The 24376-nt window shown below is 45.5% G+C and overlaps 1 long non-coding RNA gene across 3 annotated transcripts; it reads left to right on the top strand.

Annotated features, from left to right (window-relative positions):
* Positions 1-4564: 4564 nt before the first annotated feature.
* Positions 4565-24259, top strand: LOC112545274 (uncharacterized). Of its 3 annotated transcripts, none has more exons than XR_012903297.1 (4): positions 4565-4702; positions 4792-4878; positions 23812-23876; positions 24168-24259. It is a non-coding gene; the product is annotated as an uncharacterized LOC112545274 (long non-coding RNA). The 3 variants fall into 3 exon arrangements; XR_012903298.1 differs by having other exon boundaries at positions 4589-4725; XR_003088738.2 differs by lacking the exon at positions 23812-23876 and having other exon boundaries at positions 4589-4725.
* Positions 24260-24376: the final 117 nt, after the last annotated feature.

Below are 24376 nucleotides of genomic sequence, written 5' to 3'. Positions count from 1 at the left end.
CAATGATCAAGCAATTTGTCTCCTGCCATCCCTCTCCAGCCTCTGAAAAACAGAGGCCAAGGACACCATTTTATCCCCTGGCTAATAGCCTTTTATGGACCTAACCTCCATGAAATTATCTAGCTTCTCTTTAAACTCTATTATAGTCCTAGCCTTCACAGCCTCCTCTGGCAAGGAGTTCCACAGGTTGACTACATGCTGTGTGAAGAAGAACTTTCTTTTATTCGTTTTAAGACAGGCTACTTCAAGACAGGCCCAAGAGAGAAAACAACAGAATTCCACTGGTCATCACGTATAGTCCACAACTTAAACCCCTCCAACGCATTATCAACAATCTACAACCTAACCTGGAAAATGACTCCTCACTCTCAGAAGTCTTGGGGAAAAGACTAGTCCTCACCTATAGACAACCCCCTAACCTCAAACAAATTTTTTCCAGCAACCACACAGCACACACCTCCATCATAATTTTGCAGGAACCCACACCTGCAGTCAGCCCTGGTGCCAACTTGAAAGTAGGAATAAGAGATCCTCCGGAAAAGGCTTTATTTTCCGGAAAATCACGTCTACACTGGCGCTTTTCTCCAGCTTATCTCCAAGCCGGAAAAAAGCGGCACCCATGTTAATGCAAATACTGCGGGGAATATTTAAATCCCCCGTGGATTTGCCTATTCCAAAGTGCTACATTAGCATCCCTTTTCCGGAAGGGATGCCAGTGTAGACACAGCCAAGCTTGTGTTTCAGCTGAAGCAGTCTGGAGAGATAAGCTCAACAAGACAAGGTTACAGGTTGCCCAGACTGTAAGAGGAAGGAGACTCACTGGGGTCTCAGCATATCAGGCGATAGTCTGAATGGGGTCCCAAATCAACACACTCATCTCCTTTAAAATGTAAAATTACCCTGACAAAAGTAATCCTAACCAAAATCAAGTTTTATAAAACCAGAGAAAATAGAATCAAAACAAAAAGTGTTTGCTGAACTAAGTATAATCTTTAGTATTTGCTGAATTACATTCTCAATAACTATATTAGGTGCCAGCATAGCAATGCAGAACTAAACCAATAGCCCTCATGTATCCAAAGAGAGAGGAGAAAGAGAGAAACCAATATCGGAAAACGTTTAATTCAGAGTATGGCTACACTTGCCTCCTACTTCAAAGTAGGAAGACAAATGAAGCATACCAAAGTTGCAAATCAAACCCGGGATTTAAATATCGTGCGCTTGATTTGCATGTTCCCGGCCGGTCGCCATTTTAGAAATTCACTAGTCCAGAGTAACTGCCCGCGTCTATACACGGCAGTGAAACGGGAGTGCGATTTAAAGCCATAACTCGAATTAGCTGGTATTCCTCCTGCAATGACCAGCAGACCAGGGAGACGGCGAGCAAAGCCTCGGAGGATGCCCGCAGCGGGACAGCCGCGGCACGTCTGAGCTGTCCTGCTGCGGGCATCCTCCGCGGCTTTGCTCCGCGTCTCCCTGGTCTGCTGGGGAGGGGGCGCAGCTAGTGCCCCCTTCTCCCCAGCAGACCAGGCTTTTCTGCCCACGACGCCTGGGGTAGAGCAGCTGGGGCGCTGCTGGGTTGGTCCCACAGCGCCGCTCCTCGGCGCTACTGGACCAACCCGGCAGTACCCCAGCTACTTTGCCTCAGGCGTCCCCAAGTCAGCCGCTGCTGAAACTGACCAGCGGCTGACTACAGGAAGCCCGAGGCAGAGTTGCTCTGCCCCCGGCTTCCTGGAATCAGCCGCTGATCAGTTTCAGCAGCAGCTGACTTGGGGACACCTGGGGTTCTTAAGTTGAATCTGTATGTAAGTCAGAACTGGCATCCAGATTCAGCTGCTGTTGAAACTGATCAGTTTCAGCAGCGGCTGAATCTGGACACCAGTTCCGACTTACATACAGATTCAACTTAAGAACAAACCTACAGTCCCTATCTTGTACGTAACCCGGGGACTGCCTGTATACTGAATTCTGTTTTGCCCCTCTTACAGAGTAAATCCAGAGTTTTGTTATGAAGTTGCAAAATAGTACACTAAGCAGAACTGGATTGGGCAGAGAAATCAACAGCTTCTGCAGATCCCTGGACAAGGAGGTGTGGATGCGGGGCTGACTTGAGGCCCTGGAAGGGGCAGGGCATTGGGTAGAAGGGCAGGTACAGAGCAGCCAGCCATTTATGCCATCCAGAGCATGACACTGTCCCCTCCCCAGCCCTCAGAGCTGTGTAGAGTGCACAGAGCAATGCTTCCGCAGCAATTTAAAGAGCCCGGGGATCTAGCTGCTGCCACTTCACCAATAGCAACAGTGGCAACTGGGAGCCCCAGGTCCCATTGAATCACTAGGCCCCAGGACAATTGTCCCTTTCCCCCCTCTGTCAGTGGGCCTGTGATTGGAGAAATAGATTCCAGAAGTCTGGCAGATAATCCCATGGGCATTTCAATAAAGATTAAATTTACAGTTTATTCAGAGCCCAATAAATTTACCGTTTATTCAGAGCCCAGTTTTGTGGCATACGTGCATACACACATATACTCTCCCTCTCTTTCACACACACACCCTAACCACAGCTCTAAATCCCAGGCTTAAGTTTGCTTCTGATTTCCAAAACAACTCAAATTCCTAGTACTGTTCTTATTGATTAACCCTTCCAGTCATCGCTAAAGGACAGCTGAAAAGATTAGGATGGCTGGAATCATCCCTATGACAAAGTAGTGGCTGTGTAAATATCTGCTACAGGTACCTTTTGTAGACATGTCACTGAGGTAGACATGGCTCTAGTTCAATATACCCTGTCAGGAGTATTAGCACCTGATAAAGAATAGCAAAGTCTTATACAGTCTGAAATCCAGTGAAAGAGTCACTGAGTTGAGATGGCTTCATCTTTCTTGTGATTCGCTATGGAGACAACAGTCTAGGAGAGGACCAGAATGACCTTGCGCATTGTATATAAAAAGAAAGTGCCCTGCGTAATCAAGAGTGTGCATATTTGATTCAAATGAGTTAGTGTGGAGTTTTGGAAAAAAATGTAGAGATGTGTATAGTCTGATTCAAATGAAAGGATGATCGTACCTTTGGTAAAAACTTGGGATTACTGTGTAAAGTCACCTTGTCTTTGAAAAAGGTGGTATGGGGGTCTGCCATGAGTGTGGCAATTTCTCCCACCCATCTGGCCAATGTAATGGCTATGAGAAAGGTTGTTTAATTAAAAGGTGCACAGAGAGCAGGTGGCCATTGGCTCAAATGGGGGTCTGGTGAGACTATTTAAAACCAGGTGGAGATCTCAAAAATGTGCTGGAGAGGTCACATCGGGATAAAGCACTTGTAGGCCTTTGATGAATGTCTTAGTGAGAGGACGTGCAAATACTGAGGTATCTATTTTGAGGTGAAAAGTGGTAAGAGCAGCAAGGTGTACCTTGATGGAACACAGCACAAGGCCAACTTGTTTAAGGTGCAACAAATAGTCCAAAATTAGAGGCAATGGGGATGCGGACAGGATAGCATGACAATGTGCCCACCATACTGAAAATCTTTTCCACTTCTGAAGGTATATTTTACGAGTGTTTTGGGCTCTGCTGTGCAAGAGGACGCATTGAACCTGTGCAGAGCACGCTAACTCTTGTGCGGAAAACCACTGAGGAGCCAAGAATTCAGATTCAGCACATGGAGATTGGGATGGATGTCCATATTTCAGGGCTGATAAAGGAGATCAAGGTTGCAAGGCAGGGGAGTTGGTGGTATGTAAGCCATTTTGAGCAGAAAGGGAACCAAGGTTGCCATGGCCAAAAAGGTGCTATCAGAATTAATTGTGCCTTCTCCGTTTGCGCCTTGATCACAACCATGTTGATGAGAGGTATGGGAGGAAAGTGTATAGGAATTGAAGCGATCACTTGACCAGGAAAGCATCCCCTCCCTATGCTAGGTCTGGAGCAAAAATGCAGACAGTTTTTGTTGTTCTGGGTGGCAAAGGGGTTTATGGTGGGGTGACCCCACCGTTGGAAAAATCCACACATGGATAGCTGGGTTGAGTTGCCACTTGAGTTTCGTGGGCAGCGTCCTGCTTAGAGCATCAGCTGTGTTACTGAGGTGGCCAGGAAGGCGCACAACAGTGATTATATATGCTGTATTTCAGGCACCAAGTCCAAAGGGTGATTGCTTCCATACACGGTGAGTGTGATCTGGCTCCACTCTGACAGTTTGTATAAAACATTTCAGCAACATTGTCTACGTTTAGTCTCACAGGATTTTGTTGATTAAAGGGAGAAATAGTTCACAGCATATCTTACCACCCGCAGTTCTAGTACATTGATGTGAAGACCTCTCTTTGTTGGACCACAATCCTGAGCCATGTGATGATGCAAGTGTATGTGCCATCCAATAATGGATGCATCTGTCGTCATGGAAATGGATGGTTCTGCTGTAAGGAACAGAATGCCAGAACACAGATCTTTCTGTGTCAACCACCAGAGAGAAGACTTCCTTACTGAGGGTGGGATGATGAGGGACTTTGATAATAGGTGGACGTATGGCTTGTAGATTGCCCTGAGCCACCCCTACAGATACCTCATGGGCAAATTAGCATTTTACCATGAAGTTGCAAACTGCCATATGACTCAATAGTTGAAGGCAGTCTTGGCTGTAATTTTGAGAGAGGACTGTAGAGTCATGACCAAGTCCATGATTTTGTGAAAATGCTCCATTAGGAAGGGAAGTGAGTGTACACGCGAAGTCAAGGTAAGCACCTATGAACTGGATCTTTTGATTAGCAAACAAATGTGACTTGTTTTTGTTTATCTGTAGACCAAGAGGTTAGAAGACATCTCCTGTGATGGAGAGGGAGCATCGAGCATCAGATTCGGAGCACGCATTGAGGAGACAGTAGTCGAGGTAAGGAAATATAATTACAGATTGTTTCTGCAGTTATGCTGTAATGACTGATAGCACCTTTGAGAAAACTCTCAGATCTGTTGAAAGGCCAAATGGCAAGACCTTATACTGGTAGTGTGGAGTACCTAAAATAAATCGTCTATGAGCAGGATGGATGGAAATGTGAAAATATACATCTTGCAAGTTGATGGACAAAAATGAGCCACCTCTTTCCAATGCCTTTGTGATGGTGGCAAGTGTTACCATCTTAAACTTTTGCTTCTTAACGAATTTGTTCAATGCTCATAAATCAAGGATGGGTAGCCATCTTCTCTACTTCTCCATGTGGAAGTAATGGGAATAAAAACCTTTCCCCTTGTACTTGTAAAAGATGTCCAACCTCCTGTTGGAGAAGATCCTCATGAGAGTGATCCCTGAAGAGGGACTGGGTAGGGGAATGGGAAGAGGGTGTCAACATAAAGGGAATAGTACATCTGAGCTTGATTATTTGTAGAACCCATTTATTGGAAGGTATCCTTTTCCAGGTGTTAAAATATGGCAGAAGACAGGCTAGAACAGCTTAGAGGGTATAGAATGCACTGAAATGGTCAAAAGGTTTTCACAACTCTCGACAAAAGACTCAGATTTGCTTATTAGAAGGTTGCAATTGCTGAGAGCTGTTAGATGATTGACATCATTGTTGACCCTAGTCTCTTGTGAAGTTCTTTTGGTGCTGCTCTTGCCTGTTGTATTGAGGAGTCTATTGAGGGTATCTAGAGCTAGGCTGTAGTATAGCATATATTGTCTTCTTATGGTATTTGCAGAATTGTGGATACCAAGAGATTAGAGCATTGCGTTAGAATCCTTCATGGAATGTAACACTTCATTAGTGTTGGCTGCAGATAGTTTCTGCCCATCAAATGGAAGGTTTTCTACAGTAGACTGGATCTCTCAGGGAAGATTGCAGCACTGAACCGTGAGGCCCTTCTATGACTATGGCTGTTGTGGTAGACCGAGCTGCTGTGTCAGCAACATCTAGGGCATCTTGGAGTATCATCCTGGTATTGCATGACCCACCATAATCATGACTTTAAATTGCTGCTTCTTTGTCTAAGGAATATCTGAAATAAATAATTTAATCTTGACTTATTGACATTGTATAATTTGCCACTAGGAATTGTAACATGGACAACATGTAACTTTTCAGCCAAAGAGATCCAGCCTTTTGCTGTCCCGATCCGGTGGGGTTGATCTAAAGTGCTGCTGCTTCATCTTCTTCTGGGCTTCTAACACTAGTAATGAGTTTGGTGCAGGGTGGATAAAATGAAACTCTGATCCTTTTGGAGGAACGTAATGTTTTTTGTCAATCCACTTGAATGTTGGAGTGGCCATTGCTAGTATTTGCTAGATGGTCTTTGCTGGCTCCATAATGGTAGGATTAATCAGTAAAGCTATCTTGGAAGTCAAAAGGGTTAATAAAATGTCAGTCAATTCATGTTGGTTCTGACACATACTGTATGGGGATATTGAGTTCGGCAGATACACATTTAAAAAGATCTTGAAAATGTAAGAAATTGTCTCCTGTTGTGGGAGTAGGAGGCATCCTACTTTGTCTGGGGAGGACGATTCATTGGTATTAGGCGATGCATCCAATGAAGGATCAGATTGCTCCCCTTGTATTGCATGTTGATGTCGAGGAACTAAGGAATACTGTGAAGGGAACAGCTGAAGCACAGAAGAGCGCATGTGGGATTTGTGGAGCTTCTGGCGAGGCTGCCAGGGGCTCTGGTACTGCTACTGTGGGTAAGGCATGGGTGGTGGCATCCATGGGTTGTTATACCAGTGTGGCATGTTTCAGTGTTTGGAGTGTGGAGGATGAGTCCTGGCTGAGTATACGGAATAGTCAGTGGGAGGAGCATTGTTAAGAGAAAACATCACATCCACATCCTCATCAGAGTCACTGGAAAATCTCTCTGGTAATGTATCCAGTCTCAGTGCTGGAGTACCAGGAGAAATGTTGGTGCCCAGGAAAGGTGAATTGAAAGTTGAAGAAACCAGGAGGTCTCTATGTTGTATGTACTGCTGTGCTGGTGTCAATGGTGCCATTGTTGACTGCACCAATGCCACTTGTGGTGCCATATGATATATCCTGGCCACCTGGTGCCGAGACATGTACTCAGTGTTGTGGCTGTGCCTGTAGCAGTGCCAGAAGTAGTGCTTGACACTGGAGCCAGTTGCAGTGCCGGCAAAGTACTATCAGTTCCAGTAGATGATAGCAGAGTGACATCAGTGCCAGCAGGTGCTGTGACATTCAAGTCACGCAACTTAAAGCTTGAGGCCTCAGAGCAGGATTTTGTATGACCCGCTTTCTTGGCAGTGCTGGCAATGCTGGATACACCTGCAGCATCAGAAGTACTTAATTGTGGTGCCAGAGTTGCTGTCAGCACTGGAGACAAGCGCTTAGGTGCCCAAGCCTCCTGAGAAGGTACATTCCTTTCAGGATTTTTTGATCCTTTTCAGCCTGGGGCTTATCGTGCTGCTGACCCGAGTCTGAAGCTGGTCTTAGTGACTTTTTGAGTAGAATCAGCTTAAAGCATAAATCTCTGTCATGCAGTACTCTGGCCTTCGATTTAGCAGAGTGAGGGAATTTCTGTGAAACATGCCATGCCAAGGAAGCGGACACATTGAGTGTGTCCATTTGACACAGGAATAGAATCCTTACATGAGGAACAGAGCTTAAAACCTGGGGAGCTGGGCATGGTGCAGGCTACCACTATCTAACTATAGGAACAAAGAACTTGGAAGAAAATTTTTTAAACTAGAACAAAGAACAGTTAAGAAGGAAAAACTAACCACAGGCAAGGGACATTAAATAACAAACATTTGCTGCAGAGACTTTTCTACCTCTCACTTAAAGCTGAAACAGGAGTCAGTCACAGAATCAAGGGAAGCATGTTCTTGGCCAGCTCATGCATGTGAAAACTCATAAGAATCATAAAATCATAGAATACTAGAATTGGAAGGGACCTCAAGAGGTCATCAAGTCCAGTCCCCTGACCATACGGCAGGACCAAGCACCATCTAGATCATCCCTGATAGATGACTATCCAACTTGCTTTTAAATGTCTCCAGTGATGGAGATTCCACAGCCTCCCTAGGCAATTTATTCCAGTGTTTAACCACCCTGACAGTTAGGAAGTATTTACTAATGTCCAATCTAAATCTCCCTTGATGCAGTTTAAGCCCATTGCTTCTTGTCCTATCATTAGAGGCCAAGAACAATTTTTCTCCCTTCCCCTTATAATACCCTTTTAGATACTTGAAAACTGCTATCATGTCCCCTCTCAGTCTTCTCTTTTCTAAGCTAAACAAGCCCAATTATTTCAGTCTTCCCTCATAGCTCATGTTTTCTAGACCTTTAATCATTTTTGTTGCTCTTCTCTGGAACGTCTCCAATTTCTCCAGATGTTTCTTGAAATGTGGTGCCCAAAACTGGACATAATATTCCAACTAAGGCCTAATCAGTGCAGAGTAGAGCAGAAGAATGACTTCTCATGTCTTGCTCACAATACTGGTTTTTGACAAGGGATATTCCAGCCTAAAAAAAAATCTGCTGCAATATTTAGGCACAATTTCGAGGAGGGTGCAAAATAGCTAGAACAGTTTTTGTGGATACATATGCACCATATAGTCACCTAATCACATCCAACACTCACTACGTCTACACTGGCACCATTTTGCTCAAGAACTCTTTTGCGGAAGAGTTCTTGTGCAAAAACTCTTCCAGAAGACAGCGTCTACACTGGTATGTGCCTTTGCGCAAGAGATGTGCTTTTGCACAAAAGCATCCTTGCCAGTGTAGACACTCTCTTGTGCAAGAAAGCTCTGATGGCTATTTTAACTGTAGGGCTTTCTTGCGCAAGAAATTCATGTTGCCTGTCTACACTGGCCTCTTGCTCAAGAACAGTTGTGCGAGAGGGCTTATTGCTGAGCGGGAGCATCTTAGTTCTTGTGCAAAAAGCACTGATTTCATACATTAGAACGTCAGTGTTTCTTGCGCAAGAATTCGTGGCCAGTGTAGACAGGTAGCAAGTTTTGGCACAAAAGCAGCTGTTTTTGTGCAAGATTGAGCCAATGTAGAGACAGCCTCAGAGTTAGGTACCTACAGTAAATGGCTGCAAATATACTAATAACTGTCTGTGTGCAAAAGCAAAACTACAAAACAAAATTGTACCTACTATATTGGATGAGGATCCAGGTTAAAACTCAGGGACTCTTATCAAAACTCATTTTTTACCATACCTTGTACTATAACAGTTATATGTACCAAACTTTTATGTGCTTTTGTTTTTGTTACAAATATGTATAAAGTAGAGCTGGTCGGAATATGAGATTTTTTTTTTTCACTGCAGAACTTTTTTTAAAATCAAAAATGCAATCTTTTGTTATTTGACACCCAAACCCAAACTTTTCTCTCTTAAAAAAAAAAAAAAAAAAAAAAAGCAATTTGGGGCTTTCAAAAATGGTATGTTTTCAAGGAAGTAAACACTTTCAGTGAAAAGTTTTGATTGTTCAAAAACCCAATTTTTCATCAAAAAAGGTTATGATGGAAAAAGTTTGACTAACCATGGAAAATGTCAGTTGTTCTAATTTTCCTTTTTTTAAAAAAGGGTCTTTGTTATTTGGTGAATTAACTTATATGAATCTATCATTATTGTAAACTGTGCTCATTAAATTCAACATTCAAACAATTACCAAACGTTACATAAGTAAAACCAGGGAGGAGTCACTAGAATGTCTGGAAAACAATTAAATAGCATATGCCCCTGGGATATTGTATCAATAACCATAATGTAAGTCCACCAGCTGTGTCAAAGTAACTGAGTATTACACCATTGTCCCACAATAGTTGTAAAAATTCTTGTAAGCAAATGGATCCCTAGTGATGTGTAAACTCTATCCATATATGTACTATTGCTTTAGGGTAACATTTTCAAAAGTATTTGACTTAAGAGTCGAAATCATATTTTCAGAATTGGCTTAGAGTTCCAGGGCCATGTTTTAAAGTTATTTAAGAAACAAACTCCCATTGATACCTTTAAAAAATCTGGTCCTTAGGAACCTACATCTCAATACTAGGGTCCTTTTGAAAATTTTACTCTGTGTCTGTCCAAAGTTAGTTGATGGAATTGAAGTGTGTGTAATTGTCCACTAAGGACGTATAAGACTTGGACATCATGTTAAGATGCCCTGTCTCTGTAGAACTAGCAGATGCACTGGTGCTGGTAGGGTTGCCAGATGATTTAACAAAAAATACCAAACACCACCGCCCCCCCCCAAAAAAAAACACCGGGGAAAAAGTCTGTTGAGAAAAACAAAGGAGACCACCAAAGTTATTGGGCCAAAAAAAAAAAAAAAAAGGACCTCAAGAATTGTTAAGCAAACCCCCCCCCCCCCAAAAAAAAGCAGCGTGGTGCTTTTAAGAAATACTTTGCTTTTGATCCTTTTTGGCCCTAACAGGCTGCCGGTGGCCACCTGCCATTTAACCCCCCCTGTGCTGGGCCAAACTGCTCCCCTGCAGAATCCGGTCTTCCCCATAGCCAGGTCTTTAGTGACCCAGTGGGAAGAAGCAGAAACTCCACCCTAGTCAGTTTTGGCTGAGAGCCAATGGAAGGCGCCTAAACGCAACCACAAAGCACCTGCAGGCTTCTCCCCCAGACTAAGGCTGCACAACATGCTTGAACAGAACTCAGGAGCACGGACAGGGCTCCTCCTCCTTCTTCCCAAGGCGTCACTTCTACGTCAGATGCAAGCAGCTGCAACCAGCTGAGGGCTCCCAGCGCCAATCGCGGCCCTGCCTCCCCAGCCACTCTCCCCGCCCCCGCCAGGCTTCTGTCAGGCGCCCAGAAGGAAAAGCAGAAAATACCGGATTTTGCACATGTCCAGTATTTTCTGAATTTTTTACTGGTCACAGGGCACAAAAAATGGACTGTCTAGTTGAATACTGGACATCTGGCAACCCTAGGTGCTGGTTGGGTCTTTATATAAAATAATGAGGAGGAGGGTTGGGATTGTTTTGCAAAATAAAAGGAAAATGTACATGCTTTATTTAAATGATTGTATTTTTCAAAAATGAAGGTAAAATGAAGCGTGCCTTAATAAAAGAAGGAAAGCGATCCAGGCATTAGATAAAACTTGTTGGTAGACAATATTTGCAGTTTTTCTGTCTTTTGCTAGACTAAAAAGGGGTGGAGTGCAGGAGTGAGGGCAAGGGGATGGGAGGGTTAGAGGGACTCAGAGCAATAGATAAAAAGTGTTGGAATAAATGCACAGGTTTTGGTCATGATAGAGGGTGGGGTACAGAAGTCAAGGCCGGAGTCCAGGTATGGTGGGACTGAGGGAAGGGGTTGGGGGGCTAGAGTTAGGGCAGAGGGTAGCAGGGTCACGGTGGGGAAGAAGTGAGAGCAGGGAGATGGGAGAGTTGGGGGCGCTAAGGGTAGGGTGTGGAGGGTGCTGGAGTGAGGGCAGAAGATTGGGTGTTCTGGGCACAGGCTGTTAGCTCAAAGCAGGGCAAAGCAGATGGAAGGCTCAGAATAGGGGATGGAGATGCAGGAGTGAGGGCGCAGGGTGGGAGGTGCAGGACTCAGAACAGGGGGCCCAGGGCAGCAGGTTGGGAGGCCGGGAAAAGGGGACTTACTGGAGCTGCCCGAGGCAGCAAGAGTGGCGCTGCTGAAGCAGTAGTCCTTCTGAGTGGCAGTGACTATGCTCTCTGGCTGGTGACTCCTCCTGGGGGCTGAGGCTACACTAATACTTTTTAGCCAGGATGAGGAGGGTTTGTGTCCTAGCAGGTTTGTCAGAGGCTGGAAATGGGTGACAGGAGAGAGATCACTTGATGATTACCTGTTCCGTTCACTCCCTCTGGGGGATGTGGCATGGGCCACTGTTGGAAGACAGGATACTGGGCTAGATGGACTGTTGGCCATTCTTATGTCTTCAGCCAGCAGTTCTTCCCAGGAGGGCTGGGACTGTGTGGGCCATCCCTGCCTCCAGCTTGTTCAGGGTGGGGGAGCGGAGCTCTGTGAGCTATCCTCGGCCTCCTGCGCCCTGCCCCCCTGTATCCAGCCTGTCCAGGGGATAGGCAGGGCTCCAAGGGCTGGCCCTGGCATCCAGCGGCCTGCCTCTGCCCTGAAGTTATTCCAGGGAGGAGGGGGTGAGGCTCTAAAGGCAGCCCTGGCCTTCAGCTACCTCTCCACCCTGCAGCTTGTCCAGGGAGGCAGTGATGGGGAGTCTGGTCTTGGCCTCTAGCTTCCCTTCACCCAGTCTGCAGCCTGTCCATTGGGGAGGAGGGGTGAGGCTTTGTGGGCTGGCAGCAACCTCCAGCTGCTCCGCCTTCTGATTCTGCAGCCTGTCCGTGGTCGGGCCATGGTTCCTGGCCCCAGCTTCTCCTTGGGAGGGGGCCTCTGTGTTGGAGGAGGGGTCCAGGCCCAATTCCAAGACTCTTATGAGGGGGCATATCCTAGGGGGTGTCTCCTGGATGGGGCCGGCCTATGCTTCCTAATCTTGGAGTGGTCCAGAGGGGTCAAAGACAGGGGGCTGATAGGCAGAGGGGCTCCCCACTCTCATCCAGTACTGCTTGGAGTAGGGAGACCACTTACCCAGTCCCCAACTAACCAGTCTTCTTCTGGTGTGGCTACCCCCAGTGGTTACTCTGCAGCTGTCCCCAGCGTTCGCTGCCCCCAATGGTCACTCTGCAATTTAGCATTCTTCCTCTTTTCCCGGCTCCCTTTCCATGTTCTGAAAAACATTCCCATTCTAGGCTCTTCCCATTTTCCTAACACAGCCAAACCCTGACCTCGCTTTAAGTTCAGGTAAAAGAAAGCTACATACCAAATTTGTTGGCCGTAGCTCTTATAATTTAGGAGGAGTTCTTGAACAAATGGACTCATAGGCAGACACACAAACTCTCAAAGATAAAAAGATATAGATAGATGTTTGAGAAGAATCTCGAATACCACTTTTCCTTTGTACCACTTATTAATTTCAGATTTTCACAAGTATGCATGTCATTTATACTCAAGGAAAGGTGGTTTTGTTGGAATGGGGAAAAGCAAACTTTACTCAGTTTTTACAGTAAATGCACAGAAAACTAATATAAAGAGGATTAAAATGTTATTAATAAATCCTTCAGAAACCATAATTTCACCTCCCAAGACCACATTTACCAACAGAACCAGAACACGTGAATTAATTCAGTTGGATCTAAGAGCTGATATTTTTCTATTTAAAACCCATTTGAAAAATGCATCCTAGAATGAAATTTACTTGATTTCTGCCTGAATGATATTTCTGCATCAGCATAACAATGTCTCAGTATTTGCCAATCCATGCTAATAAATGTCTTAAATTTTTACTTTTCACTGAAGAATGAGAACTCTGAAGCCATGTCCTCTTTCAAATTCTGGGTCACATAAAGCCACAAAGATTTGTCCTTTATGGCTACAGTAAATACTCCTATAGGCGTAAATATCTCAGTAGTGATCATCATAAATATCTCAGTAGTGATTTTAAATAAAAATATTTATTCTTGACAACTTGCTGAAAACAACATGAAGGATGAAATTTAAAAAGTCGCCCACAAGTTATCATGGGTCAAGCTCTTTATTTTGGAACCCTAGTCTATATCTTCCAACTTTTGCCCACTTGCCTAGCATTCCTATGAAGGCCTTTGTCTCAGTTTGGCAGCCTTTGGGATCTTTAACACAGTAACTCCTGTTTTCCAAAACCCTTACCTCCACACAGCCACTCTATAAAAGTTGTATATCTACCCACACATCCCTTTTTGAGCATTAGTTGACTGTTCCAGTTTGTACACTCTTGTCAATCCCAGCTTTCCACTAGGAACATTAGGACAGCCATACTGGGTCAGACCAATGGTCCATCTAGTTGCTCCAGCATCAGCTTGAACAGACTCTCACTGGCTGGCCCAGCCACGGGACTCCGCCTGCATCCCACTTCTAGGAAGTTTGGTCTCAGCGCTCTAAAGGCAGCAGACCAGTGTGCCTCTACAGAGAAGTGACCCACATCACATCCAGCATTTCTTGCCCCTTGCATAGTAAGCATTTTTAAAGGAGGCTGCGCCTCTCCAAGCCTCTTGTACATGCTACCCATGCACACCTTTCAAAAGGGGAACAAGTCACTATGACTGAGATCAATCCACCTTGACAGTGATACCCAGAATAATACAACAAATTATCCTACAGGATAATAGGGTTAAGTAATAGCTCACATGGATTTGTCAAGAACAAATCATGCTCAACTAAACTAATTTCCTTTTTTGACAGAATTCCTGGCCTAGTAGCTGTAATAAAAATAATTTTAGTAAGGATTTTGACATGCCCCACGTGACAGTCTCATAACCAAACTAGGGAAATGTGGTCCAGAGGAAGTTACTATAAAGTGGATGCAAAACAGGTTCAATTAGTAGTCACTGATGGTTTACTATCAAAATGGGAGATATGTCTAGTGGTGTTCCACAGAGCTTAGTCCCAGGTTTGCTACTAGTCAATATTTGCTTTAATGACTTGAAGGAAAAAATGGAAAATATGCTTGTAATGGCGTTGACTCACCAGTAAGACAACACCTCCTGGCTGTACTTGCAGGTCCAATGCCCCCTTATATTGCTTGCTCATGCACTCAAAAGCCCCTCTCTCTAGCTTAAGAGTTCTCTTCATGGCTTGGCCTTCAATCCAGGACACTATGTACTTTCCTCTTTCAGACAGACTATTGACCAAACTATGCCAGTTTACTCCAGGTTCGAGCTCAGGGACCATCTAATCAGCTGCTATGGTCTGCAACATCCCATTTTGCTGTGGGTTCCCTGAACCTTTTCTTACTCTGACTCTTTCATGCTTCTTGGTAAACCTTTCCTGCAGGGTCTGGATCCTCAGTTTCCACACTCCTCCTGGGTTTCCTCTTTGCCCTCTCTAATGTCCAAAGATTAGATTCAAGCTCCCTCACTTCAGCCCCTATCCATGGCAAACTTCCTGGTTTTATATCTTACCCCACTTCTTCCTCAGCTGGGCTTTATTAGCCATTAAGCATTTTCAATCAAACCAGACTTTCAACCTTATAGGTAGACCTCATCACCTAGCTCCATTTAGACCATGTTAACTCCATCAGCCTGATTAATTTGTCAGTGTTCTATTTTCCTTCACTTGCATGTAGCTCAGGAGTAGCATTGGGGTCTAAAATAGATCCATGGATCTCTGTTTATTCTGTACTTTTATCTATTCTATTTCTTCTACTTTGTGGAGGTTGCTTTACATTTTCTTTTAATAAAAAAGACACAGTGAGGGGAACAGTGGCTAATGAGACTGCCTGCAGAGCATGCAGCTCAGTTTTATGGAGGCCTCCACCAAAATGACTATAACCTGGAAAATCTAAATACTTGCCTTTATTTTAATGGCAGCAAAAAACCCAAATGCATTCTCCTTTATGATGCTGCCTCCAAAGAGCTCCTCTGTGGGAGTCCATAACCCTAAATTATACATACCCTCCCTTTCACAATGGTCTGGCTCATATTTTCCTGATCATTGGGATGATATGCCATGGGATCTTCAGGACTATAGTCCTTTGTCTTCAGCATTACTAGTATTTTCAATGAGGCTTGTTGACAAGAGACCACAGATTCCTTCTCCCTCTACACGAAGTCACCTCCTTCAAACAAGGAAAAGGCTCCGCCCCCTTTTCTCTGTCTCTGAGTAAGAACTGATGGGATAATCCACCTTTCTGTATCTCATCTCCAGCTTGAAATTGTCTTCAATGCTTCCTCCTGTCTTCTGAATGAAGCCAGTGACTTTTATAATCAGGCAAATTGTGTATCCATGGCTCTTGATATTCACTTAACAGCTTTGCCTAGGAAACCAAACAAACTATTGATATTGTAGAGAAATTAAACAATAATGTCACTGAGGATTTGTTGGGTTTGTAAAAACTGGTTAAAGAGGCCTGCAGCAATCCTGCCTCTATTTCTTTCTCAAAGAAATTTGGTTCTTTATATCTGCTCTCCAAGGAAGGATCTGATTTATTTTTCCAGAATCCCACTCTGAGATCACTTGTTTGGGACTTCTGATGAAAATAAGAAGCCTAAAGCTGGGAAGGTGTCATCAAATAAATGACTGTGTCTGGAATAAAGGTTTATTTCTTTGGCTGACTTGATGTTGAGAGCTGCCAATTATTAGGCAGTTATGGCCAGACACTATTTTTCACTCTACTCCAAAACTGCCTCTTTCTTGCATCTACCACATTACTGAAAACAAAACCTGGAATTTCAGGAGGAATTCAAGAAAGGCCAGGAGGCGTCTAAACATTTCCTGAGAGTATATTTTGCAATTTTGGACACCACTGCTAGGACTTTGGCTACAGCTGTCTCCGTTAGAAGACATTTTTGGCTCAAGAATTCTGATCATTTCTCTACGGTCTAAGCTAAAGTTATGAATTTGCTTTTTTGAAGGCAAACACTCCTTCAGCTCCAAGACAGTCTAGATCTTGGAAAAGATACCTACAAATCCCAAAGCCAGTCAGGTTTCTGGGTCTTGATTCAGGCTGTTTCCCATAAGAAACACTTATTTTGATTCCATAAGGGACAATTACAACTGTCCTCCTTTGGACCTGGATACTCACACAACTTGGAAAGCCTCTTCCTCCTTAGCCTCCTCAGTTATTGGCAAGGTTGCATCTAGCTAACTATTCAGAGGAAGCAGCAGAGGACCCAGAACTAGGTTTGGAGTATCCAAATCCTTGTCTGTCTTCCTTTGTTACCTCATCTTTTAGGCACCATTTGTCTCACATTTTTAAGGCCTAGCAAGCCATTTCTTTGGCTCATCGGGTTCTAGAAGTTTTTGAACTGGGGTATCATGTCCATTTCAAAGTTATGCCGAAACCTAACTATGTATTTCCTTCTTACAATAGCGTCTTGAGACTAGAGAAGTCCATCTCATCGATTAAAAAAAGACACAGAGTGAACCAAAGGTTTACCAAGGCCAGCAAGTCTATCTGTATGTGGACAATTTTACAATAAGTAGTTCATGCCTTTCCTGGGCTACCATGGGAACCAAGAGGTGGCAATCTGTAGTTCCTTTGGCATTGTTCACCATCCTCAATGCTCTACCTGAAAGGCACAGGCTAGCCCTCTATTCATGCCATTCAATGGGGCTGTTGTAAACCACAACAGAGTAGCATGACTGTCTGTGGGCTGCTTCACAACCCAGAATAGTCAAAGTACAGTTTAAGAATTCTCTCGCCTACCCCCAGTAAGTCCCTGTGCTTAAACAAGGAGCCCTTATGACTACTTCACAATCTGGTGCCGAAGGGGAAATTACATTTATTTAATGCAAGTCCTATTATTGCAAGTCCAATTTATTGCAAGTCCTACCTTACAACTAACAGTGTGTAAATTGGCACTGAATGTGTCTTTGTGTCCCTTAAACTAGGCTTTTCTTACTCTTGTTCTGTCTTGAGAATAGAAATGTTTATTGATTTGCACCTCATTTGCAATTTATCATGTACCATAATTAAAGTCACTAATAAATTTATCCCAGGGATTTCTAGGGGAATTGCCTTGAAAAGGCCCTTGAAGACTTTTTCTTCAGATGTCCATGTGGTCAAGATTATTTTATTTGCAGGATCGTTTACTGGACTCAGCAGTCCAAAGATGTGGCCAGGAACTGATGACAAGCGTTATTACCAATAGATCTGAAAAACTAAGCATGTCATTCTTGCCAGTGTATCTTAATTGCATTTAGTCTGACACACAGCAATTTGCCTCTATTCCACTGCAGCTGTAAACTATTATCTATGACAAAGGGGCTGATTTTAAAACTAATAAATATGATGACTGTTATGAGAGCTTTACCATTATCACATGATGTGCAGTCTTTAAATTCATTCCCTGCTGTGAGGCTGAACTATTATTTGGAGAAGGGGAAGGTTATGTGAGGACAGAAAATCTCTTAGTCAGAGTGTGTAATGCCTGAAAGTATTCCAGCTCTCATCTAAACGCTAAGAATTTGAGAGACCAGCAAGCTGTACTTACTGCACACTATGGCATATCAAATACAGTTCTCCTTGACAATGATCTAAACATACTTCCACCCCCACCTACATTCATAGCCCCAAAAACCTTTTCTGGGCCTCTAGATAACTGGCCAGTTCATGAGTAATGGAATCTCTTTACGCAGGAGGTATTCAGAATGACGCACACGGCATGTAGCCTACACATGTTCTGAACTGAAGTCATACGGGCAAACCATAGGGAAAGCCAGCTGTCAATCTCATGTCTATACATAGAGGGGAAATTACATTTCTAGTTTTTTGTGAAGCACAGCTATGTACTTGACATGTTTATAAAGTGGAATGCTATAAGTAGTGCAATCATGTAAAATAAACTCTATTCAGATTGTTGTGTGTAAATTAAGATTAAAACCAATAAAACCCATAGTTTATATACTTCCCCTTTTGTGGTTTCTTTTTCCAGTGTCATAGGATGGGATGTATTTTAATACTAGAAGCTTGAAATCATAACTATTAAATAAAAATGATCATAATACCCTCTGGTTTCTCTTTTCAATCACATCCCTCCTCCCCACTGCACTGGGAACAACCTTCTCTTCTGGCAGAAGAGCTATGAGAAACCTCAGCCAGAGAAGGGGTCAGTCTAGTAATTTTACATAACAAATTCATCTGCATCAAAAAATAAACAACAGCTTCTCAAATGTAGAAGCTAAAATAGGGAAAGGACAAGTTACAAATTAGACAAGTTAGATGTCTTTAAGTAATCAGTGCCTAGTGAAATCCATCCTAGAATACTGAAAGAGTTGATTGAGGAGATATCTGAGCTCTTATCTTTGAAAAGTCATGAAATATGTGAGAGTTTGCGGAAGACTAGAAAAGGGCTAAAGCAGTGCCACTCTATAAAAAGAGAAATAAGGATAACCCAGGGAATTATAGACCAGTCAGTTTAACTTCTGTACCAAGAAAAATAATGCAGCAAATAATTAAAGACTCCATTTTCAAAGATCTTGAAGATAATAAGGTAACAAGCAACAATCAGCATAGATTTGTAACCAAATTATGTTGAACCAACCTGATATCTTTCTTTGACAGAATAACAATCCCTGTGGATAAGGAGGAAGTGGTAGTGGTAGATATCTAGACTTTAGTAAAGCATTTGATACTGTTGTTTATGACCTTCTCATTAACAAACTAGGAAAATGCAATGTAGATGGAGCTATTGTAAGGTGCTAACTGATTGAATAACAATTCCAAGAGAGTAATTCTCAATGGTTCATGGTCATGCTGGAAGGGCATAACAAGTTGGTTTTCACAGGGATCACCTCTGGGTCCAGTTCTGTTCAATATCTAAATATCAATTATTTAGATAATAATATAAGGAGTACACTAATGAAGTTTGTGGATGATACCAAAATGAGAGGGGTTCCAAGTTCATTGAAGGATAGGATTATAATTCAAAATAATCTGGACAAATTGGAGACATGGTCTGATGTAAATAGAATGAATGTCAATAAGGATAAATGCAAAGTATTCCACTTAGGAAGGAACAATCAGTTTCACACATACAAAATGGGAAATGACTGTCTAGGAAGGTATACTGAGGTCTTTAAGGGAATGGCCAGTTTGATTAAAATGTAGACTAACAACATGTGTCTGACTACAAAGAGACTTTAACAGCAGATTACAAAGAGAGACTTCAGAACTCTTTTTTATGCTAAAATTCAACACGTTGCGAATGAGCCTTAATTTAGATGATAATTACCTTATACATTACAAAGACAGCCTCCCCACCTTTTGATAATTGTAGTAACTCCAGATAAGCCACTTAATTGACACTTACAATAAGCAATTTCCTCCTTCCTTGTCACCCCTCCCTCCCCGTCCTCACCGTCTATGCTATGTATCTGATTCATTACTGTATATTTTGTTTACTTTTTCATTGTATCCCTCTATTACATAATGATCATGCATATTCACTTTCAGAATATGATCTGAAGAAGTGGGTCTGCCCCACGAAAGCTCATCACCTAATAAAGTGCAACACGACTTTTTTTTGTTTTATCAAGATCAAACTAACACGGCTATTTCTCTGTTACTTTTGAACAAATCAGTTACTCTCAGACTACGTCTACACTATGGCAGTTTTGCGGAAGAGGAAATGCAAATAAAGTGCTCATTTGCAAATCTCGTGCTCTCATTTGCATATTCTCTTTCGATCCTTTTTGGGGAAGAGGTTTTTCCCAGAAAAAAAAGCAGTGTAGATGGGGCCATTTTTTGGAAAAAAAAAAAACTTTTGCCCAAGATCCCATAAACTTTATTTTTTGAGGAATAAGGGATCTTGTGCAAAAGGGTTTTTTTCCAAAAAATGGCCCCATCTACACTGTGGTTTTTTTCCACAAAAACTTCTTCCGCAAAAAGGATCGGAAGAGAATATGCAAATGAGAGCGTGAGATTTGCAAATGAGCACTTCATTTGCATTTCCTCTTCTGCAAAATTGCCATAGTGTAGATGTAGCTTCATTGTAAGGTTTTGAGGGATACTAATATCTTGCTGAACATTTGAAACTCACAGCCTTTCTGTCCTACAAGATTGTTATCTGGGAAACTGGCCCCCAAGGTAATGTCTTTGCTGGGCTGCCAGAGTTACAGTTTATCAGACTGGTGGGACCGCATCGTCCTGGAGCACTGGGGAGACAGACAGTGGACCCGGAACTTCAGGATGAAGAGGGACACCTTCCTGGAGCTTTGCGAGTGGCTCGCCCCTGCTCTGCAGTGACAGGATACTCGCATGAGGCCCGCCATCCCCTTCCAGAAGTGTGTGGCCATCGCCCTCAGGAAGCTCTCCACGCCGGACAGCTACCGATCCATCGGGAACCAGTTCAGCATGGGGAGATCCACCGTTGGAGCAGTGCTCACGCGGGTACGGCACTCACTGGCCATTGGGCCAGTGGGGAGGGCGGCTGCAAGGAGGGGATGGGCCACCCCAGGGAAAATGGGAGAGGGGGAGGAGGCGACAGTGCCCCACACAGGAGGGTTCGGTCTGTCCCGGCTGTACTACACACTGCCCGTGGGGGTTGCTTCTGGGAGTGGGGCGCGTGGCAGTGCCAGGGAACGAACATTCCCAGCCACCCGGGCGCCCCAGTGATTCGCGGTTTGCTGTGTCTCTCTGCAGGTGATCAAGACCATCAACAGGGTGCTGCTCCACAGGGTGGTCCGACTCGCCGACCCAGACACCGTCATCTGGGGGTTCAGCGTCTTCGGCTTCCCCAACTGTAGCGGGGCCATCAACGGGACGCACATCCTCATCCATGCCCCTGAACACCAAGCCTCCCAGTACATCAACAGGAAGGGGTACTTCTTCGTGCTCCTGCAGGCCACGTGTGACCACCGGGGCCAGTTCCCGGACATTAATGTGGGCTGGTCCGGCAAGGCACACGACGCCAGGGTGTTCTGCAACTCCTCCGTCTGGCAGAGGCTGCACACCGGGACCTTCTTCCCCGACTGCCACATCAGGGTTGGGGATGTGGACATGCCCGTGTGCCTGGTGGGGGAAGTGGCCTACCCCCTACAGCCCTGGCTCATGAAGCCATACACGGGGCACCTCAACCCCTCCCGCCAGGCCTTCAATGCCAGGCTCACCAGGGCCCGCATTGTGGCGGAGGGGGCCTTTGGATGATTGAAAGCACGATTTAGGTTCCTCCTCACCCGCCTCAACCTCGCCGAGCACAATATCCCTCCCGTAGTGGCAGATTGTTGTGTGCTGCACAATTTGTGAGAGCGGAAGGGGGAGGCTTTCCTGCCAGCCTGGATGGCTGAGGCTGAGCGCATGGCTAGCCGCTATGCACAGCCCCGCACCACCGCCATCCGGGAGGCCCAGCAGGTGGCCATCCGGATCTGGGAAGCCCTGCAGGAGAGCTTCCAAGTGGAGGAGGAGGACTGAATTCTCCCTGCATGCCCCACTGGGGCCTTCTTCCACCCTCTCCTCCTTCCCCTTTCCCATCCCTAGCCCCCCTTCCTAATGTCAAATAAACACACCTGTTTTGACAACCAACATATATTTTATTTTACATAACTGGGGTGGGGGGATGGAGAAATGAGGATGGGAGAGGGGAGGGGAAAACCTGGGAGGAGGGAGCTAGAAGGGGGAGGAAGGGAAGGGAAAGCTCAGGCTTGGGCGTCCTGCTGGCTCTCTCGTCTCGCAGCACTGCGGGTGCGGGAGCATCGGGGGGAGTGGAGGATGGGGCAGGAGGGACGGGGGGTGCGGAGGAAGCAGGAGGGGGAGCTGGGACGACCACAGGGGCTGGAGCAGGAGGAGGCAGGAACCTGACCACCAAGGTCTAGAGGTGGCCTCTGAGTGCACGGCCCTGCTCCTCCAGCGCCTCCAAACTCTGCTGCCGCAGCCGCAGGTCCTCCCGGACCCAGTGGTCCTGGGTGCGGAGCTAGTGCTCCAGGAGCCGCAGGTGCCGCCGCTGGTACTCCTCATGGTTCCTGGTGGAGGAGTTCGGGTGGCTGTTGCAGGTGAGGTGGTGCGCCCTGCAGTCCCAGGTGCTGCACCTGTGGTGAAACAAGAGCAGTGGTCAATTCTCCCTGGGGACAAGGTGGGTGAAACCCAGCCCCCCTCTGCAAGGCCAGGGCCCCTGCATGACACCCAGCTGCTGCTCCATGGTGGGCAAGGCCCAGGCGCACGGTCCCTGGACTCCTCTCTCCCCACTCCCGTGTACACATAAGGGGAGCATGATGGCACTCACATGCGGAGCCCTCCTTGACCTCGGACGACACAGTCGATGTGCTCTGTGGGATGCCTCGGGAGTCCTGGGTCCTGGGCAGGCTCCTGGCTCTTGGCGTCCTCCTCCTCCTCCTCTGTATCACGGACGGGGCCCTCTGCCCTGGGGTCGATCACCACCCGGGGGGCATGGACGGCGTAAGCCCCCAGGATGTAGTCCAGGGCCTCAAAGTCGGGGCAGGTCTCCGGGTCGGCCCCTGGCTGGCAGGCCCTGGAGTAAGACTGCCACAGGTCCTTAATTTTGCAGCGGACCTGCTCCCGGGTCTGCATGTGGCCTCTGGTGGCCAGGCTGTCAGCCATGCGGCTGTAGACGGCCGCAGACAGCTGCATTCCTGTAGCTAGTGCGGAAATCGTGGAGGTTGGAGGCTTCCCCCCAAACCTCGATGAGGTCCACAATCTCCGCACTTGACCAGGTGGGTGCCCACCTCTTGTGGCCCCAGGCAGGCTCCTGGGAGACGCCAGCCTGGTCCCGGGAAGAGGGGGAGGGCTGGGTGGCAGCGGGTGGATGGCTCATCCCGTGCCAGGTGCCGGGTCTGCTGGCTGGGTGCTGGCAGGCTTGCAACTGGCACGAGCACTGTAGCCAGACCATGGCCCTTTAAGGGCTCCGGGGCCGGGAGGCGGACAGAAGAGTTTTCCTGGTTTGGCCCAGAGTGGCCACGAGGGCAAGCTGGGAAGGGCTAGCCTCCCACTAGTTCGAATTAAGTGGCTACACAGCCCTTAATTCGAACTACTTAATTCGAACTAGGCATTAGTCCTCTTAGAATGAGGTTTACCTAGTTCGAATTAAGCGCTCCGCTAGTTCGAATTAAGTTCGAACTAACAGTTTGTATGTGTAGCGCCTATGAAAGTTAATTCGAACTAACGTCTGTTAGTTCAAATTAACTTTGTAGTGTAGACATACCCTCAGGGAGGATGTGGCCCACTTCTAGCAGCTGATGTGGAGGTGTGAACACCAAGATAGGAGAAACTGCTTTTGTAGTTGTCTAACCATTCACAGTCTTTGTTTAATACTAAATTGATAGTGTCAAGTTTGCAAATGAATTATAGCTCTGCAGTTTCTCTTTGAAGTCTGTTTTTGAAGCTTTTTTTTTTTTTTTACAGGATGGCTACTTTTAAATCTGCTACTGTGTGTCCAGGGAGATTGAAGTGTTCTCCTACAGGTTTTTGTATGTTACCATTCTTGATATCTGATTTGTGTCCGTTTATTCTTTTACATAGGGACTATCCAGTTTGGCTAATGTATATGACAGAGGGACATTGCCGGCACATGATGGCATATATTATATTGGCAGATGTACCCTGCAGGAAAGGGCCCACTGTCCAGGCCACAAATGGCCTGGCTCAAAGCACATCACCTTCATCTGACCCGAGAACTGTTGGTCTCAGCTCACAGATGAGGGTAAGGCTTCAGGCACCCTGTCTCTTGGGATGACTGACCATCTCTCTGTTCTCCACAGCCAGACAGGCTGCGAGAGCGGGGAGGTTGACACCACCTGGGCCAGACTCCCGACACCAGATGACCCACAGGCGCTGGAGAACCAGAAAGAACTCATGCAGGAGCACATCTCTGCACTCCGATCCCTGCAGGACCAGAGACTGAAGGAGGACATCCGGGTGTGGCAAGAGACCTGAAGGGAGTTGCTGGAACAGGGCCGCACCATGCGCA

The sequence above is a fragment of the Pelodiscus sinensis genome, chromosome 4 (assembly GCF_049634645.1).
Source record: "Pelodiscus sinensis isolate JC-2024 chromosome 4, ASM4963464v1, whole genome shotgun sequence".
In the NCBI taxonomy this organism is placed as follows: Eukaryota; Metazoa; Chordata; order Testudines; family Trionychidae; genus Pelodiscus; species Pelodiscus sinensis.
The sequence above is the reverse complement of the archived record's forward strand: the minus strand, read 5'-3'. Positions and strand labels throughout refer to the sequence as shown.